The sequence below is a fragment of the Jaculus jaculus genome, chromosome 14, assembly GCF_020740685.1.
Source record: "Jaculus jaculus isolate mJacJac1 chromosome 14, mJacJac1.mat.Y.cur, whole genome shotgun sequence".
Taxonomy (NCBI): Eukaryota; Metazoa; Chordata; class Mammalia; order Rodentia; family Dipodidae; genus Jaculus; species Jaculus jaculus.
Window position 1 is genome coordinate 61,739,333 of NC_059115.1, and position 20,251 is coordinate 61,759,583.

The 20,251-nt window shown below is 48.4% G+C and overlaps 1 protein-coding gene across 3 annotated transcripts in view; it reads left to right on the forward strand.

The window, feature by feature from the left end:
- Positions 1 to 6,462: 6,462 nt before the first annotated feature.
- Sema6a (semaphorin 6A) overlaps positions 6,463 to 20,251 on the forward strand; it is a 130,887-nt gene continuing 117,098 nt past the window's right edge. Inside the window, exon 1 of one of the 3 annotated variants that reach the window (XM_004651556.2) lies at positions 6,463 to 6,969. The gene's annotated coding sequence lies outside the window, so the exon portion shown is untranslated. The remainder of the gene's footprint in view (positions 6,970 to 20,251) is intronic. The other 2 variants (XM_045133261.1, XM_045133262.1) reach the window with 2 other exon arrangements.

Genomic DNA, 20,251 nt, shown 5'->3' on the forward strand with positions numbered 1-20,251 from the left:
TGGCACGCCCCTTCTCTCTCTCAAATAAATTTATTAAAAAAAATATATATATGTATATACACACACACATACACATACATATATAAAACAGTTGGGTGTGATGGTGCATGCTTTTAATCCCAGCACTTGGGAGGCAGAGGTAGGAGGATGCCTGTGAGTTCTAAGCCAGTCTAAGGCTACAAAGTGAATTCCAGGTCAGCCTGGGCTACAGTGAGATACTACCTTAAAAGACAAAACAAACAAACAAAAATCATAAAAGCATAGATGAGTCAATAGAAGAGACTGTCATCTGCCTTTGGTGATATTTGAGAGAAGACTAGGGAGTGGCCAAAAAGGAAGAGAGGACCCAAAGAGAACTTGTCTCAAAGATGACTGATAGGCACGTTTATATGCTGGTGGAGAGAGAGTTAGAAAAAAAATATTGGACACAGTTTCTGAGAACGGGTCAACTATGGAGGACAAGGGGAGTGACGCCTGTCCCATTAAGAGCGAGCACTTGGGAAATAAGGGGTACAGGGGCAAAAACATTTTCCCAGGAAGTAAGAAGCACTTAAGGTAAGAACAAGTGGCTAAGGAGACAGAGACTCCAAGACAAGGGGGGACAGCGGCGAGGCATGACAGCGGTGCCGTGGCAGGCGACGCTTCAGCCGGCCTTGGTCGGTCAGACGCCCGTCACTGTGATCGAACACCCGAGCGAACCGAAGGGAGGACGCATTTCTGTGACTCACCACTTGCCAGGTGTCAGTCTATTATGGCAGGGAGGGTGACAGAGCGGGGAAACTCACCTCCTGAGGGCCGGGAAGTGGGGTGAGGGGAGATACTGTGCTACGTTTTCCTGTTTTATTTCATCCATGCTCCCAGCATGTGAAATGGCACCATTTATATTCAAGGTAGTTCTTAGCCCCGTAGTAAATACTCTGATGCCGCCTTCACCGACAGACTGAGGGAGCGGTGTGCTGGACTCATCTTAGGCATTCTTCATTCAACTAGGTTGATAATCTCCATTAGCCATCATACTTTTATTTTTTCTTTTTCTTTTTCTTGTAGGCTTCAGCTCTCCAGTGCCAGTGAGGGCTGATGTTCATGTGATTCAGAACTGGCTTCTAGTTACATGGATGGTAACCAAAGGGACGAAAGGGAAAGACAGAAGTGGAAAGAGAAATGGATGGAGGTGTGCATGCCACGTGGTGCGGAGATCTTTGAGAGATCAGAGTGAATGCTGGAGGGGTTTGGTGAGTGTGCAAACCAGTTGAGATGAAAGAAAAATTTTGACTGGGGAATGAGATGACATGACAGGTCCCCTCACTGTAAGGTCTGGTATGAAATCCTGCAGTGGGAAGAAACCACGGTACCAGAGGTGTGATGGCTAGGTGGATGTCAATGCTTACACAGGTGACATCATGAGGTGAGATAAATGGAAAGACTAAACGTAGACCTGGCACGAAGAACCTGAATACTAGGGTAAAGTGAAGTCTGGAGTGATGACATCATGTGCTTACAGAGTAGTCACTCAAGGTCTAGAAGTTTCTAGAGGTCATTAAAGGAGGCAGAGAAATGGCCTGAAAGTAGCATCAGGCACTAGGAAGACACTGACCTCACCTCCTAACACCAGGATAGAGGGGCCAGAAGGAGAAATAGCCCCGACAATAAAGAAGTTTGGGAAGGCAGCGTTTCCCAGGATGCACTGTGACAGTGGTTCTGCTCCAGGTGAGTAACAGAACCACCCAGGGAGCCTTTTACAATACCCATGCCCAGCCCCCACTGCACACAATGAAATTGAATCTCAAGAGCCTGGGCAGGTGTGTCCTTTTAGACATTCCTTGACAAATTTTTTTGTTTGTTTTTTGAAGTAGGGTCTCACTCTAGCCCAGGCTGACTTGGAATTCACTATGTAGTCACAGGGTGGCCTCGAACTCACAGCAATCCTCCTACCTCTGCCTCCCGAGTGCTGGGATTAAAGGTGTGCGCAATCATGCCCAGCCCCTCCTTGACAATTTTAATGAGCAAATTAAAAAATATTTTATTAGTATTTACTAGAGAAAGAGAAAGAGAGAGAGAGAATGGCCATGTCAGGTTCTCCAGCTGCTGCAAATGAACTCCAGCTACGTGTGTCCCCTTGTGCATCTGGCTTACTTGGGTTCTGGGGAATGGAACCTGGGTCCTTTGGCTTCACAGACAAATGCCTTAGCTGCTAAGCCATCTCTCCAGCACAGCAAATGGATTTTGAAGCCATGGATTTTAGGCAAAGAGGAGAATTTGGAGAAGGTGCAGAGAATGCAGACTTTGTGTGTGTGTGTGTGTGTGTGTGTGTGTGTGTGTGGTAGGCTCTTGTGCTAGCCCAGGCTGACCTGGAATTAACTATGTAGGCTGGCCTCAAACTCACGATTCTTCTACATCTGCCTCCTGAGTGCTAGGATTAAAGTGCCACCAGACCCAGCCTGGCTTCTTTTTTTAAATATTTCATTAAAATTTGTTTATTTATATTTATTTATTTATTTGAGAGCGAAAGACAGAGAAAGAGGCAGATAGTGAGTGAGAATGGGCACACCAGGGCCTCTGCAAACGAACTCTGGATGCTTGTGCCCCCTTGTGCATCTGGCTAATGTGGGTCCTGGGGAATCGAACCTGGGTCCTTTGGCTTTGCAGGCCAACGCCTTAACCACTAGGCCATCCTTCCTGCCCGCCAGACTGGTTTCTTAATTATGAATGAGAATATCCTGAAATGGGGTCCCTGGTGTCCTGTGGGGTTCCTTACCCATAAGCAGCTGCCCCTTCTCCCAGGCTAAGTACTCCTGCTTTTGTCTTTTTAAATTGTGTGTGTGGTCATGGGTAGGAGAGAATCAAAGTTGCATGGGCTGGCTTGCAGGACGAGTCCCTTTAACCACTGAGCCATCTCTGCACCCCCTCCATACTCCCTGTTTTGTTTTTCGAGGTAAGATCTCACTCTAGTCCAGGCTGACCTGGAATTCACTATGTAGTCTCAGGGTGGCCTCGAACTCATGGCGATCCTCCTACCTCGGCCTCCCAAGTGCTGGGATTAAAGACGTGCGCCACCACGCAGGGCTCCTACTCCCTGTTTTAAAGCAGAGATTTCCGCCAAAAGGCTGGGTGTGGTCTTTAAAGGAATGCTGGGCGAGTTTGCCTTCCTGTCTTATTTCAGTCTTCCTCCACACTTCTCCAGGTGGTTTGAGGGACATGGATGCTGCCGCGTAAGCGTTTATGGACAGGAGCTTCCAGCCCTGACCCAGTTCTTGACACACAGCAAAGCCATATTCTTCCTGGGCGCCTCCATCTGACCCCTATAAAAAGTGACTGTGGGATTGATGTGGAGGATGACAGATGACAGAGATGCTAGTTAATGTTCACAGGGCGGTGAGCCCCCTCCCCCGCCCCCCACGCCGGCTACTCCACACCTTAGCCGGGAAGTGAGGATGACACGAACCCCATAGACAGCTAAGTCCACTGGGGCTCGAAATGCAACGTGCCAAAGATAACGGGCTACTAAGTGACACGACCCCACGTGGTCTCCACTTCCTGCCACTTGAGTACACAACCAACTACTTCTGCTGTTCTTTAACTCCCACCGACTCTTTTTATTTTTATTTATTTATTTTTCCCCTTGATGGAGCAGGGCAAATAGTAAGACTTCAAAAGCTTTGGAGGGGCAGTGATTTTGGCTCTAAACTTAAAACAAGAGTTCTAGGACCGCCTAAGGCAGCGAGGGAGAAATGGCAAGCGGAGTTTCAGCCCCGGCCTGCGCAGGTGTCTGGCCAGGGTCTCCCCGCCCAGCAGCGGCTTCCTGGTTCCCGGAGCAGCTTTGGGAGCAGGTGGAAATGGAAGTCACGTGCTCAGGACCTCAGGCACTTCTTTCTGCACGGAGGCTCCTCATCATCACCAGGGAGATTCTGGGTGGTATTTCTGAGCCATCAAAAAAGTAAAATTATTTCCTTCTTGTAACCTACCGTCTAATTTTTGGTTACGTTTTAATCTCTCGCCTCTCGGTTCAATGTTTACCCCAAGTCTCAAACATGCAAGGATTAATATTGAAAATAATTGCCCTTTGAAACAATATCCTGAAACTCGATGTGGGGCATTTCCAATATATCCATAAAGCAAACAAGACAACTTAATTGTTTGTTTCTCCAAGGGAAGGAGCTAAACCGGAATTAATTTGGTTCAGTCTGTGAAACAATTCGTTTGCTCTGCCTAATTCTGCCAATTAAAGAACTTTTTTTTTTTTTTTTTGCTTTTTGCATTCCCAGGCACAATTAGCATGTAAATCAGCGACGGGGCAGGAGCCTAGGCGACCCGCGCAGGGCGCAGACTCCCACGACCGCGACCACCCGGCCGGGACGAGCTGGAGACCCCCGCTCGCGCCCCGAGAGAAGTGCGTGATGAGCAGAGCAGCCTAGACCGTGAGATCGGACGGACGGCCAGCCTGGTGTATGTGTGTGTGTGGGGGGGGGGGGGTGGGGACGACCCCTACCCGGGTCACGAGAGCGCTCGGCGGGACGCTCACCTCCGGTTTCCCACTCCCCAGCCTCCGCATCCGCTCCCGGACCGCGGGCTGCGCGCGCACCTAGGGCCGCGCCCCCCCCCTCGCCCCCGCCCCCCCCCCCCCGGGCTCGAGCTCGCCCAGGAATGGGTGGGAACAGCGGCCCCTGCTGGCGACTCTGGAGAACTGCAGCCTGACTTGTTTCTCACCCCCCCCCCACACACACACCACTTCCCCACTCTAACCATTCTTCCCACCTTTTCCAGGTGGTTTGTGGAGGGAGAAAATTAAAAAAGAAAAAAGAGGGGTGGGGGAGAAGCACGGTCGCCTGTGTGTTTATTCTCCGTGAGCGCTCAGGAGCAGATGTCTGTACGTGCAAGAACAGAACGCAGGGGGGAGCGTGGCATTAGTGGCGCTAGCCACCCACCCCCAACACACTCCGTTAGGGTTACAGGTACAGTTTTTAATTTGAGGGTTCCTGGGGAGGGGGGGCGGACATGGATCTGAGACCTCGGAGCTCCGCTCCCAGTTCCCCATCCACACACACTTGCCTTTTTTTTTTTTTTTCCTCCACCGACCTGAATTAATGGCTTAGTGGGAGATGATGGGTCTGGAGAAGGCTGGGCCGCCCGTGGTGACTTTCTTTGAGGGAGGCTGCGGCCGCCCTGGGCACCATCTGCGAAGCCCACTCGGGCAGCGGCCCCCCGGGGCGCGCAGTCGCCGGCGGGGCGCAGCGCTGGGGGAGGGGGCGCGCCGGGGCCGGGGCTCGCGGGACCCCGGCTGCCGCGGCCCGACTTCTGGGCTATTGTAAGTCCGAGCGGCGGCGGCGGAGCAAGGCCGTGCCTGCCGTCCTTCATGTTGCGATCACAACAATAGCGCCTTGGAAGTTGCTATACCATTCTTGCTTTCCCCACGAAGCTGTTGGATTCGCGTGGGCATTGTTTGCGTCTCATTTCGGAAGTTTACCCATTTGAAAGAACAGTCCACTTCGTGGACTTTAAAACAGGGAATTAAAAAGAAAAAAAAAAAAAAACCACCCCATCGCGGTCGTTAACCCACATCATCAATACTGTAGTTTATTTGCGTACTTAACAATGCTTTGGGAACGTATGTGCGTAAATAAACGCGGTGATCTTATCTACCAAGTGTATTTTTAACCGCACCGTCTCGGATCCAATTCATCTGGGTAGGGAGAGCATCCATCTACTTCTAGATACAGTAATCAGAAATAGAAAGGCTCGCCGTTCACTTATCCTCGTCCTTTAAAAGTTTTCCATTTAAGAAAATCGATGCACAGAATCCTTTCTTGTAACTCGCTCCTCACTACGTCTATTTTTATTTATTTTTCTGATTTGGCCAGGCTCAGCAATTGCTGTCCGGGTTTTTATTTTATTTTATTTTTTTACTCCTTCTCCCTAGCTACAGCAGATGTGTGGGGGGGGGGAGGCTCGCGGGCTGGGCTCCTCCCGAAGACGCCCCCGCTGGGACCTCCGGCGAGCGCGCCTCGGGGCGGGGCGGACCGGGGCAGGGAGGCAGCCGCGCTCGCGAGTCGGTCCAGAGCTCCACCTGCAGCCGCACGGCACACGGTGTCCACTTGGCGCTTGGCTCCCCAGCACTCAGCGCGCGCGCGCGCACACCGACCACAGCTCTCCTCTGGGTCGGAGGAGCAGCCAGCCAAGGGAGGCGGGGTTGCAGGAGGAGAGTCGGCTCTGCGCAATCCAGTCCGGGACTTGGCTCCGCCCGGGAGCGTCGGCCTCTCGGGTGACAGAGGAGTAGTGAGCCCGCACGGGGTGAGGCTGCAGCCCAACTCCGCTCCCCACGCACTCGGCTGCCTAGGCGCTCGGGACGCGGCCGCACAGGCAAGCGCTTTTCCGCGGTGCTCGGTGCCCGCGATGCCCGCCTAGGCGCTGGTGGCAGCCACCAGCGTCGCCACACCCGGGACGCTGCGCTCGGGCTTGCGGAGCGGGCCACAGCCCTGCGCCCCCCGCCTCAGCAGCCCCCCAAACCAGCCCCCCGCCCTGCAATGACTTGTTAATCCGCTCCGACACCACCGAGGGGGACGCACCGAAGTGAGATCCAAGTGCAATTGGATTTGGAAAAGAGTTTCTTGAACATTTACCTGGGTCCTTGTTGGTTTATTCTTCTTCCTTCGTTTTTTTTTCCGTTTCTTTTTTTCCTTTTAAAAATTTATTTTTTATTTTTTATTTTTGGCTCCCCCCGCTCCTCCCTCTCCCTTCCTTCTCTTTTCCTGTTATTGGAGATGAACACAGCTCGGTTGCATCCCAGAAAGTAGTCGCCTGCGACTGTTGCCCCAAAAGAGACAAGCACACATGTAGGAATGACAAAGGCTTGCGTAGGAAAGAGCGCAGCTCGAGGCCCAGGGAGATCTTCTCGATAATGGATTACTAAATGGGATACACGCCGTACCAGTCCGCTCCGAGCCCCGGCCGCCTGCCTGTCGATGCACCGAAAAGGTACGGTTCTGGAGTCCCCGTGCGCCCCACCTCCTGGACCCCGGCTTGGGGTGAGGGGTCCTGGGGCGACCGCGGGCGCGCGCTGTGGGCTTTGTGGTTGCCTGTGTCTTCTTTGCCCCCGTGTCTCTGTCTCGCGCGTTGTCTGTCCCTTCCTGGGGGAGTAGTCCCGGAGCCCTGCCTGCATCTCCCTTCAGCCCTGCGCCCCGGAGACCGCGGGACTCTGCGTCCCGAGCTTCCCCACCCGCGTCGCGCACACGGCCGGCGCCGCCCGGGACCAGTGTCGCGCGGAAGGCTGCCCAGCCCAGCCCAGCCCAGGCGGTGTGCGCGGGACCCGAGCCTCGTCCTCACGCGTGGGCCAACCGCGAGTGGAGCGGCCCGTGAGGGTGGGATTCTCGGAAGCTCCCGGGTCCCGGGATCGGATGCAGGAAAAGGTGGGGGTGGGGTGGGGGAGAGGGCTCTGCCTTCCAGGGTTGGAGGGGGGTTGGGCAGAAAGAACCACGCTGTGTAGGTCCGGAGGAAGGTTGAGGTTCTGGGGAGAGAGAAATGATTGTGCAGGGACCGTGGAAGTGTGAAGAGGAGGATCTTTTGTTGTCAGCGTGGGGTCTGGGTTGGGCTCGGTGGAGTGCGTGAAACTTGTAATGGCCCTGGGCATCCGCGCGTGCCCTGCCTCTCGGTGGGTGAGGTGCCCGCTTCGGTCGCCGCTGGCACCAGCGGTTCCGGGCTTTGTTCGCTGGAATAAGTGTCCGGGAACTGGGTCTTGGGAAGGCGCGGCGCCTGACCCAGCGTCCTGTCCCCCGCCCGCCTCGGTGGCTCCCTGGGCGAGCTGGACACCGTCCGTCGCGGCGGCGTCCCTGCCAAGCGCCGAGCCCTGCAAGCTGGGGAGGGCTCCTACTGCGCCCTCCTCAAAGACCTTGTTGTCCCACTCGAGAAAAGAGGTGTCCCCAGAGACAGGAGGGTGGGGAACCTGGCCAGAGAGAGACACGGGCTTTTCCACCCTGATGCCGACCGTGCAGTGCCCCGCATTGTGGATGTCCCGACCCCCCGGCGTCTCTGAACTCTACCTCTAGGGCTGCGGGGCGCTGCTGGTGAGGGTTGGGAAGAGAGGGTCTCTTGTTGAATTCTCCGCGTTTATCTCTGCTCTCCACTGTGGGAGACTAGACAAAGCGGGGGCTCGAGAGATCCAACCCGGGCGGTACCCCCCAGGGAAGCTGGGAGCTGTCCGGAACTTGCTTGTGTCTGGGGAGGAAACCAGACGTGTTTTTTTCCCGCTCCCGGGTTACCCCTCTCGCAGCGCCTCCTCCCCCTCTGCAGTGTACGACCACTGCACCCAGGGCTTCTGGAAAGTTTCTCCGGTAGCCACACGATAGGACTGAGGCGCAGAGAGAAATGGTCCAGCGAGACTTGAGTGGACAGCCCGGGATGTGGCCGGGAGGTGGATGACGACTGACTCTCCATCGGAGAGTGACGCCTCCTTGGACCCTCGCTGGACCTACTACGGTATCTGAAGCAATTGGAGAAAAGGTTGGGAACGCTGAGTTCAGGAGGCTGGTTTAACTACGGGGTGGACGGAGGCTAGTGGGAGGGTCCGGGTTTATACTGGCCAGGGCCCACTGGCTTGGCCGTGTGAAAAGCGTTCTGCGCCTTGGCGCACGGTCTTCCACCCCTGCGCGTCCTGGGAGGAGCGGAGCCGAGCCCGGTGTGCGGGGAGCGGAGGAGAAAGACTGGGGGCGCTGTCTTCTTCGACCCCGCCAGCATTTCCCGGGGCCGCCTCCAGCCCGGAGGGAAGTGGCCAGCCCGGCGAGGCGTTCCGCATGGGGTTGAGGGATGTGGCTGCTCTGGGAGTGCAGTGACCAGGCACGGCCACGGAGGGTTCTCGCCCTGTTTACTCTGGATGGAAGTCCTCTCTACTGTATGAGATCCGCGAGAGGTTTAAAAAATACAGGCGCACACCGGGACACACACACACACACACACACACACACACACACACACACGCGCGCGCGCGCGCGCAACTTTCTTTGCCTCATGTCTGAAAAGCTGCTTCACCTAGCTGTGTTCTATCAGGAGATTCCCATCTCAGAAAACGCTCCCCTCCCCTCCAACCCAGCTCTGGTTTTCAAGTCTTTCTTGGGTTTGAGAGTAGATTTGCCACGTTTCTCTTTAATCCTTGTGATTGTCAGTCTTCATTCCCTTGGTGGGCATGTATCTTGGGCAACCAAATCCACCATCTGGTACTGCGATGGCAGATTAGTGGTTCAGGAAGCATTGATCCTTCATTTAGCCCGCCTCCCCTCTCCCCCCCTCCAACCCCAAGTGTCAAATTTTTAATGAAAATATCCACACTTTCTTTGATGCCTTAGCCAGACAGCTACCAGAGTCAAGATTGCACGCAGTTTGTATGTTATATAAGTTCCACGTTTGCCCTTCTACAACAAGCCTTGATTAAGTTACTCCAGGCACCAAAGTTAATTATTAACCTGACCTTAAGTATAGTGGCAAATCTGTGTCTCCCACCTATTAACCTAAACTGTCTCTTAAAAATGATAATTGCTCTACTTATTGAATGTGGTTTTACCCACTCATGTTCATTTGTTGGCTTCAATTTGAATCTTGGGGAACCTCTCTGTTCCGTTTCGGTTTCAGCACTTTGCAAACCAGTCTAAAGCAGAGAAGAATGAACACCAGATTTAATGCCTTGATTTTTGTTGTAAGTTTTAAGAACATTGTCTTCATATAAAGAAGTATTCTACTTTATCTGTGATCCGCAGTGTTTGGGGGAGTGACTGTCTTCCTCATGTGCTATGTTTAAGTCTACAGAGATGTGCCTCACTTTCAGTGCATCAATGTGAGTATGTAAATGTTGAGCAGGCACCCCAACTCAGGACTATGGGGTCATCTGAAAAGTATTCCTCACTGGACCGTCTCAGTTTGAGAACATGCAGATAAATGATGTGTAGGACACAACAATGAATGATGAATGGATAAGTGAATGAATGAAATAGCCACACCTGGTTCACATTTTTCACGTAGAGCAGACCAGCTTGTGTTTCCTATGGTGAAACAGCCTATACTTTCAAGTAAGTGGTTACCACAGAGTGCTAACAATCACACCTACACACACACACACACACACACACACACTCACGTTCTTTGAAAGTTTAGTAAATGCTGTTGCCATTATTAAAAAAAAACAAACATACAATACAAAACAGAGGGCTGGAGAGATGGCTTAGCGGCAAAGCCAAAGGATCCCACACAAGCCAGATGCACGAGGGGGCGCATGCATCTGAAGTTCATTTGCAGTGGTTGGAGGCCTTGGTGTGCCCATTCTCTCTCTCTCTCTCTCTTCCTTTTTCTCTCAAATAAATAAATAAATAAATAAAATAGATTAAGAAAATAGAACATTAGCATTTTGAATTGGCATGTAGCATGGCACTCGTGAAATCAGTGTATTCGATTGGGTTGGCATGAGTTAGGAAGACTGTTTTCTTCAGTGAGTTCAAATAAGACATCCAATTTATGCACTTGTATTAAAATTCAAGTGAACACCCATACTTTGAAAGTAAAAATGGGCAATTGCACTTCCGTATGAAATTGGGGGGAGATACTATTTTGAATAAGGAGGTAATCCAGTGTACGATATGAATGTCATGTTTTAGCTTTTTATCAGAATACTGTAAAAAAGTGGTCATAGTACAGGGAGGTGTTTTTTTTTTTCAAGATCTAGATTCCAAAAGATGATATTGTTTCCCTTCTTATTTGTTTGCATGAAGGGATCACAGAACAACCCAAACTAATTGCACATGTTTGAATCAGGCACCTGCCATTTGCTTCCCCACCTAAAGCTTATCTCTGCATTGCCTTGCACCCGCCCACCCTCTAGGTTTATGTTATTTACTGTCTTACTCCCTGAATGGGTGCTCTAAGGCGTAATCACTTGAGCTGTGTGTCAAGACGTGGGGAGGGGGGAGGTGAACCCTTGAAGCGTTCTGCTGCGCCCGCGCCCCCCCCCCTTCAATGGCCCTCTCTTGGGTATCCTGGAGCCAAATGGTCTCTGAGACATTTCTATTTCAGTGTGAAGGCTTTTCTCATCTGCCTTAAAATGTGCTGTGACAGCAACTGAGCTATTCTCTGCTGGCAACCACATGGTTGCCTCTTGGGGATTTGGTAAGGTAGGGAAGGGCGGGAGGCATTTAATCCCTTTGAAATGAGCAAATAAGATGTCATACCCTCAAACCTCAGGGGGAAAAGGGAGTTCAGGACTACTTTTCATCATGGGACTATTTCAGTGAGGTGTGTACACAAGGGTATCTTGCCTGGTGAAACAGATGAGGGCTTGCAAAACTTTGTCACACTAATGGAGAGAGTCCTGTTCCGCCATCAGTACATTGATGGTCCCCATGGAGCCTCTTCACTCAGGCCAAGCAGGCAGGCTGCTCTTCCTGAACCTGGGAGGTAGCTCAAATTCATAACATGTTCAAAAACCCCAATTCTGGTTCTTATCACTGAATTTGCTTTTCTCATAATCTCTTATCATGGTAATTCTGTTCTTTGAGTTGCTCAGATTCCAGGATTTACGCCCCCCCCGCCCCCCGCCCCCCCCCGCAACAACAGGTGCAATGCTGTGAACACCACTATCGGAATGATTGCCACCTGCTTCCAGGTCTAGACCCTCCCTCGTCCACACACTGGCCAAGCCACTGTCCTCCCCTGCTGGGTACTTAATGCCAGGGTTCTATCTAGCCTCTTGGCTTCTGCTTGTGGCATGTACCAACTTAACTGTGGGGCAATTTACATAGATAACTAAATAAATAAATACATAATTCGCTAAGCTAGCTTAGATAACTCCTCTCAGATACATTCCCCATGTTCTACTGAAAGCCTAAAGCCTTCCTGGGGCCTCTAAGGCATGGCTACACTCAGCCCTTTGCTGGAGGTTGCTGGTATTGGAGACACGTGCTCTCCTTGGGGGTCTTGTGCCTGGCCTGTGCCTAGGCTTTATTGTGGCTTGCAACAGTTCTTTCCGTAGGTGGCTGCAGGATGACACGTCTCTGCTTCAGATGTCACTTTTTCAGCAGAGCTTGTACTCCATCCCCTACCTCCAGTTTCCCCTTCCCTCCAGCACTCATTTTGTTCCTTAGTACTTTTCACAGCCAGAGAAATGATCTGTTGCCCTTGTTTATTTTTTTCTCTTCCCGTGTAATGTAACACCACGTGGATGGACAGTTTTTCTGTTTTGTTCACTACCGGTGTCTCTAGCCCCTGAAACGGTGCCTGGTCCATTAAAATTTCTTCCATGGCTACTTTTTATTGAATGGATGAAGAGGGAATCTTTTCTGTTTTGGTTTTTTTTTTTTTTTTCTTTCTCCAAATAACTTGTCTTTGTTTTATCTCCTGTCTGTCCTGGTTGTTTCTGATTCGTGCTTTGTCAGAGGAGATTCTTCCCCGCAGGCATGACTGTGTGTGTGCGCACGCGCGCATGCGTGCTGACTTCCATGTGCATAGGTGTGATGTCTCTTGTGCTATTAGTGGAGAATGCCCCATGCATGGCTTTCCCAGTCTTGGTGATGGTTTGGAGCCTCTTCCTTCCCACACTCTCACCTAGTTGTCCATGCATCTGTGAGACACCTAGTCATGGACAGAGTGGGGCTGAGGTTACGGAAAGTCACCTTGCCAAGAAATGGTGCTGAGAAGCAACGTGCACTTGGGGGATTGAGTTTCGTTCTGCATTTTAACCACTACTCACTCAACCTTCTTGCTTAATTTTTTGTTTTAAGCCTTATTTCTGCCCTATGACAGAACAGTTCTTAAAGACCCGGTTGCTGGAATCCGAAGACTGACTTACACTCTAGATTCTTGGTTTCTTGCCATACTTGAAATACTTCAGTTTACTAAGACTATTATTGGAAATAAAACTTGGGAATAACAAGCCTATTCTTCCTACTTTGTAGGTTTCTAGGGAGGATAACCTGAAATCATAAATGTGAGAATCTATAGTATCAAATATGACGTAATATGGAAAGTTGGAATGATATGATATGAATTCTTTCTATCCCAGACCTATTTATTTATTGGAGAGGGAGGGGTGCAGATAGAGACAGAATGGGCACTCCAGGGCCTCCAACCACTGCAAATGGACTCCAGACACAGGTGCCACCTTGTGCATCTGGCTTACGTGGGTCCTAGGGAATTGAACCTGGGTGCTTAGGCTTCGCAGGCAAGCACCTTAACCACTAAGCCATCTCTCCAGCCTGACATAGTTTTAGTGTAAACCACATTATGAAACTTGGACAATTAACTCAAATTCATTGCAAACACATGATATACACCACAGAGTGTGGATTTGTAGCTGTATTAATCAGAATGTCAATTGCATCCAAGTAAGGATTGTTTTCAATATGACCACTAAATGGGGCAAGGTCGTGAGAGCGGAGCTCTGCCAGGCATTATAAAAAGAAGGAAGAGAATTGTTTTTGCCCTGTTAAGTTCTGAAATCATATGCATCAGTGTCAATGTGGCCATTAATGTAAAACAGCCATGTCAGGGTGAACCAGGAATGCTGGAGGCAAGTTTTGATCTTTACAGTAACAAGGGTGAACCATTAGTGGGGTCATTGTAAGTGTGAAAGGGTTGTTGGAGGGAAAGTAGTGTACAGATCTAGAGACAAATCTGAGATCAAGCTTTTTGACCAATACACATGGATTTCTCTCTCTCTCTGCCATTTGCAAACAGAATGACTTTGCTAATTCTATCTCAGTGTCCACTTAGAAATTGCTAGAATGGTGATATTGCTGTATTGGAAAGAGTAACTTGAGATGATACCTGCAAACTGGATTAGCAAAGTGCCTGGCATACCTAAACACTCATTTACTTCAATGGGTCCCTTTGATTTGGGTAACTATGGTCACGGAAAATGGAATTTGGAAACCCAGATAGAGCTTCCTGGGGGAGAGGGTGCCAAAGGAAATGGCCATAGATCGGCAAAGGAACTAACCCTTGTACTTGAAATGCACATTTATACCACAAGCTAGCCACAGAGCACTGTGTGGAAGAGCCACATGCAGGGGAAGTGGATTGGTGATCCTTTTCCTAACTTGGGAAGTTGAAATATCACATCCAGTGTGTGTGTGTGTGTGTGTGTGTGTGTGTGTGTGTGTGTGTGTGTGTTTGAAGAAACATGGAAATGAAACAATAGCAAGCAGCTCAGCGATTTGATTTGTGCAATTCAGAGCCCAAAGGATAATTGTTTTCAAAAAAAAAAAAAAAACAAAACAAAATAAGGTGGGGAGGGGGAGGTAGCTGCCACTTATTAGCATTGAAAACAAAATGCACAGTCTGCAGCCACATGGAGAATCTAAGAGCAGCTCCCTCAGGAATGAGTCACTTCCCTAGGAGAAAATTTGCAGGGGAAAAGCTTGGCTGACTATTGGCTTGGTCCAGGAGGCTGTGGCTGCAACTTGTACGAGAGGATGGCCATGTGCCCACCAGGTCACTCTTCTCCGGTCACACTGGAACTGAGTTTGGAAGAGTGCAAATCTTCCGAGGCACAAGCAAGAGGCCGCTTCCCCAACCAGCTCCGGGAAAGAGTGGCTGCCTAGAGCAGAGTGAGAGCTAGCCTCCTACCAAATCTGAACTTTTGTCTGAAGTGGGAAGTCCTTATCAGTGAGAAAAAATATCCGACTTCTAAAAGACACAGCAGCGGGGAAATAAATTGATATCATCACCACAGTTCTGTCAGGACTCCTGCCTCTGTGTCTTCTTAAGAGTACCTCAGTGCCTGAGCCTGGCGGTGATTTGCATCCCGAGGGCTAAGGAGGGTTCCCATATCCTGCAAGTGGAGAGGGGATGTGAAGGGAGTGAAATAAATCAGTTATTAACATGCTCCATAATCTGAAGGGTTTGGATTCTTCCAGGCAGCCAGTGCTGATGGCTCTTGCTCACATACAGCCTCTAGACCTTTGACCTTGCTTTAACATGACCAGGAGCTTTCTAGTGGTTTCCAGCTTATCTTCTGGTAGTTTTTTTTTTTAATATTTTTTAATTGACAACTTTCATAAATGTCAACAATATCCTATGTTAATTCCCTCCCTCCCCCCACTTTCCCCTTGGGAATGCCACTCTCCATCATATCCCCTCCCCCTCTCAGTCAGTCTCTCTTTTATTCTGATACCATCATCTTTTCCTCCTATTAATGATGGTCTTGTGTAGGTAGTGTCAGGCACTATGAGGTCATGGATATCCAGGCCATTTTGTGTCTGGAGGAGCATGTGGTCAGGAATCCTCTCCATCCTTTAGCTTTTACATTCTTTCCATCATACTGGTAGAAAACTTAATTCAATGCATCCACGCCAATGTACAGATGTTAGCAGAAGAATCTCTAAAAATGATGCTGTTTACTTCTCTCTTTACCCTTCTGCCTTCCTACTCCTTCCTCCTTGGCCAGACTTCAGGCATGATTTGATTTGAAGCGTGTATAGAATAGGGTAGAATCTGACATTACATACACAATGAAAACATGCCTTTGGAATAAAGGGTAAGAAATAAAGATGAGCTGTCAGTGATGGGTCCTTCTTTCCCTTTGCCTTTTGAGAGTTGTTGCCCGTATAGACCAATATTAGAGTCCAATGCTAATGCAAAAAAAAAAAAAAAAGATTGGAGAGTGTCCAATCTCTTCATTAATATCGCAGCATTCCCAGTACTGCCCCATTCCTCCCCCAGGCCTCTGCTGCCCATGCATAAGGAAACAGAGAACACTGATGGCGCTGGTGAGGGCAAATGTTTCTTTCCTGCAAAGGGAATGCTTTCTGAAACATGGCATTGTGCAGATGCGCTCAAGACAACCCAGTGACAGGCTCCTCCTTCCTACCTCAGAGAGCTGTGGGATTTCATTCACATCTTTTGGGTCTTGGAACGCATTTCGTTCTTACGCTTCTGATACCCAGCTGGCAAATGCTTCTATTCAGTGTCTGTCTTAGCACTGGCAGAACATGAGGGTCTGAGTTACTGACACCAGTCGTGTCCCTCTCTGAATAGTGGGTGAGACTAGAAACCATGTTGTTGACATCCCATCTAGTGTGTGCGTGTGGCAGAGCCGGTGGGCTGCTGATTTCCGTTTGAATACTTGTTAATGGCTTTTGAGATGGATTCTGTGCTAATTCTGCTCGCACCATGAATGATGGCCCTAGCTAGACACTGTCACGGGAATCTTCATCTATTAATCATGGAGACTGCTTTCTTATTCGGTTGCCATAGTTTCAGTGCCTCAGATAGTGTGTGTGTGTGGGGGGGGTGTCTTGGGAAAGGTTGCAGACACTACTAAGCCTTGCAGTTATTTTGGTAGTGGTGCCCAGGAAGAACCGAAAACTGCTTGCCATCTAATTCAGCCCTTGGACGAGCAAAGGCAACTTCTGAGAGAGTCTCTTTGGACCTTGTTAGGTGCACACCCAAGCTGACATTTACTCCGGTCTTTGTCTTCCAGCGCAGTCTTGCTGGTGAAGAAATTACAGTCCAGAGGCTGATGTCACTTTCATCTTTCTACAAGAAAGCACAGGGCGCAAGCGCTCTTATTAAGGGGCTACTCACAAATAGGGAGCTAAAGGAGGCATTCATGACTTGGCTGAAAACTTCAGCATCCATCCCAGTTTGGTGTGAGCCCTGTAGATTGCTAAATAAACACAGTGACATCACGAATGTTGTGCGTTGTGTTTTTGCTTTGGCAATGTAAACGCTGGAGCTTTATACTTTAGGCTTAACCTTTAGTGTTATTAAACAGCTTGACACTCACTACTGAGAAGTCAGAGACCAGTTGACTGTATTTTGCCACAAAAGGACAGCTCATTGTGGACCACATGGCCTGTGTTAGCTCTCTCTTAGGATGTGAACATTTTTGTGACTTTAGAAATTTTAATATTTTGCTATTTTTTTAGGATATTTTGGGGGCTGGTTAGGACATGTGCTGTAGCTGCGCTCAGTGTGTGGCTCAGTCAAGGAACAATGTGGGGGGAGGAAATTGCTACAGGTGGGAGAGACCCCCCCCCCCCCCGATTAATGGGCTTCCTGTGTGAAGTGGGCACCGCTTGCTCTGGTTAGGTCACAGATACTGGGGCACTACTTGATGTTTTCCTTCCCCTTCCTCAAGTGGACTTTCAAGAACTCCCACAAGCCTGAGCCAAGCAATTTGATTCCTTTGTAGATTGAAATAAAAAATGAAATAATCTTCCACTCAGAGAAGCAAAATCCATGCTGAATTCAGGACACGAATTCAAGACCTGAAACTGAAGACAAGTGATTTCACAGACAATAACTGAATTTATTACAAATGGGACCAATCTGGACAATTAGTCACTTTTTTTTTTCTGGCTAGAAAATGGCTAGTTTTTATTTCAAAGTGAGCTTCAAAGCAGCAGTTTCAAATTTCCCCAGATCTAGCCTGCCAAAAGTTTTGTGTACGATCCACAAGCATTTTGAATGCACGTGCCTATTATAAAGACCCCTCCCCTACCCAACCACACTAAATGATTGATTTTAGAGGCCAGTAATGTGAAGTAAATTAAAAGGATAACATGGCCTTAATTGCTACTGGCTTCCCTGGGCTTCTGGGCACTGGAATTCCTTGTGGGGAAGCACTTTTAAGTGTCACAGCAGTTTTTGATCATGTGGTTGCTTTTACCCATAGGCTGCCATTATCCCCAGCCTTCCTCCCCTCCCCACATCTCTCAGAAGCCAAGGCAATGTGCATTTGTAAACTCCGTATTATGGAACCTTGATTTTTTTTTTTGGCAGGGTAAAAAAAAATACTCCTGTTCATTTTGTAGTATTCTACTAAGTTAGTTATTAAAAAAAAAAAAAGACTGCCAAAGATATAACTGGAGGCGAGCAGTTGCAGCAAGATTCAGTTTTGTTGTTGTTAAAATAAGAATTTTGATGAATTTAATTCACTGCCCTCTTACTGGTAACAGTGTTGTGATTATTCTTGGGCGTTGATAGCATTATGTATGTGGTTTTCAGAAAAATACACTATACTTTCTGTGTGGATGTCAAGTCCCATGTGGACTTTGCACAGCTTGAGTTGGTGATTTCTGACTACAGGTTGGCTATAATCCTTAGCTACGAGGCTGTATATAGATGGATCTTTTTAAAATTTTATTTATTTATCTATTTGAGAGAGCGAGAAAGAGAAAGAAGCAGAGAGAGAGAGAGAGAGAGAGAGAGAGAGAGAGAGAGAATGGGCATGCCAGGGCCTCTAGCCACTGCAAAAGAACTCCAGATGCATGTGCTATGTGCTACCTTGTACATCTGGCTTATATGGGTCCTGGGAAGTCGAATCGAGGTCCTTTGGCTTTGCAGGCAAATGCCTTTTTCACACAGCAATGACATGAACATACAATCACTATCTTGCTATGCAAACTACAGGTATTTTTGTAATGAAAAATATAGACCTCCATCACTTCCAGAATGGTCATGGTGAAAAGATACTTGAAGGACTAATGACAAACCCCTTTTATTTTATTATTTTTAAGGAATTTACTTGCTGATCTCATCACTGATTTCTTTCTGGGTTCAAGTCCTTTCATTCCAAAGATGGAACATTGGTGTCCCAATTCTTTCAACTTAAAAAAAAAATACCATATACTGGAGGCCACGGACAAAGTAGCATCTCTTTTGCCCCATAGTCCCTTTAGTGAATGCTAAATATAGCACTCAGAGAGTACAGATGCTGGGGAGAATTGGGTCTAACTTTTGGTTAAAAGTTATTTTTTTCTCCTCTATATCATGTGTTTTATAATACGTACCCAGAAACTGAATTATAAATGTTAATGCACTATTTACGTTCAACTTTTAGCTAGAGAATCTAATAAAAGTTAGCTATAGTATATAAATGCCAATGTATGAATTCAATTTCTATGTGAGCAATCATTCTATACCTTATATGAAACTTTAATAGCATCTAGTTTAGCATAATTTGTGCCTATGAATTAGAGATATTTGGCTTTTACAATTAGACTTACCCATCTGGAGGCATCTTAATGAGAAATTACTAAAATTGAACTTATTTGTAGTATTTGCTGTACTGTATTCTAGAGTAGGGATTAATTTACAGTGCCATCTCCCACTAAATACAATATGGCATTAATTTTTAATAGAAATAATAGTGTGATGCCATCTTTGACAAAGTGTCAAAGGTGAAAAGAGCAGAGGCACTTCACATGAAGCCAAGAGAAAAGGGTAGTGTATACTGTGTGAACTCGCTCATGGCTATGACCAAATACCTGTAAAGAAGCATTTTAAGGAAGGAAGGGTTTGTTTCGGCTGATTTTCTGGGGGGTAGCGTCCGTGGTGGCAGGGAAGGAATGGGAGCAGGGGTAGAAGGCTGGCTGTCATGTTGCATCTACAGTCAGGAAACAGTGGGGCACACAGCCTCCAGGCCCACTCCCAGCGATGACCTCCTCCAGCAACACTCCAGAAAACGTCCAGAGTGCCAGGGACGGTGGCGCACGCCTTTAATCCCAGACTCAGGAGGCAGAGGTAGGAGGATCACCGTGAGTTTGGCCACCCTGAGACTCCATAGTGAATTTCAGGTCAGCCTAGGCTAGAGTGAACCCCTACCTTAGAGAACCAAAAAAAAAAAAAAATCCAAAACCTTCATAAACAGTGCCACCAGCTGGAGACCAAAAGTTCAGACAAGGGGGACATTTCACATTCAAGCCTCAACACCCATCTTTTGGATAGTGGGCTTTTTAAAAAAGGATGCTCAGAGTACAAGGAAGTTTTCTATTAAAAATGAACTTTCATCTACAAGGTGTTTCCTCTCCTTTGTGATGAGGGGAAGTTCACCATGGAGAATATGCTGACACTAAATTAATTCTCCAGGGATATGTTGGAGGGTGGAGCTCTCACCGCACGTTTTGCTGTGTCCAGAACACGAGCCCTGCTAATACTGCCCGACCACATCCGTTCCCAAGAATAAAGAGGACAGCATAATTGCCTCTGCTGTTAGAAAACAGCCACATCCAGTTTTTCAGCAACTCCTGCCACATGCCAGGTGTGAAAGGGAAGGCTTTGAAATGTTGTGAATAACTTGACATTATCACATTATTATTGAAATGCAAATTCTTCCCAGAAGAACTTGAAAGGGGCTAGCTCAATGTAGTTTCTTGCATGTTGTCAACCATACCTAGTCCTAACTAGAGGGGCTTATTCTGTGAAAAAGAGTTCACAGTGTGTGTGCATGTTTCATTGCCCATGTTGAGCTTGTCCGGCACCCCTTCCTAAGTGTCACTAT